Source organism: Penaeus monodon, chromosome 22 (genome assembly GCF_015228065.2).
Source record: "Penaeus monodon isolate SGIC_2016 chromosome 22, NSTDA_Pmon_1, whole genome shotgun sequence".
Lineage (NCBI taxonomy): Eukaryota > Metazoa > Arthropoda > Malacostraca > Decapoda > Penaeidae > Penaeus > Penaeus monodon.
In genome coordinates, this window is record NC_051407.1 from 39,618,332 (window position 1) to 39,618,672 (window position 341).

The following is a 341-nucleotide window of genomic DNA, read 5'->3' on the forward strand; positions in this document are numbered from 1 at the left end:
ACATTGTCTCCTTATCTCCTATTGCTGACAATGTTTTGGCCACACACTGAATCGCCACTGCTGTCTCCCCATAGCCTTTATCACTGCAATCGCCACCTCCCATTATCATCGTCAGGGCAAACACGATCGCACCCCATTTCTACAGCGGAGCCCTTCTCTTGGCCGCCCGCCAGGAAGGGGGTTGGGGGGACTTCCCCGACGTTCCCGCTGCCTCCCACCTGAGCCAGAAGGGGTAGGGTGGGGGGGATGTCACAGAGCGGCCGCTGGAAGATGCGGGGATCTTCTCAAACACCCTCTGCCGGCCTTTGTATACAGATTGAAATATGTTGTTTTTATAACTT

The 341-nt window shown here is 54.8% G+C and overlaps 1 long non-coding RNA gene across 1 annotated transcript in view; it reads left to right on the forward strand.

The window, feature by feature from the left end:
• Window positions 1-341, forward strand: part of LOC119587130 — a 132,841-nt gene that overhangs the window by 45,376 nt on the left and 87,124 nt on the right. The gene's annotated exons all lie outside the window — the stretch shown is intronic.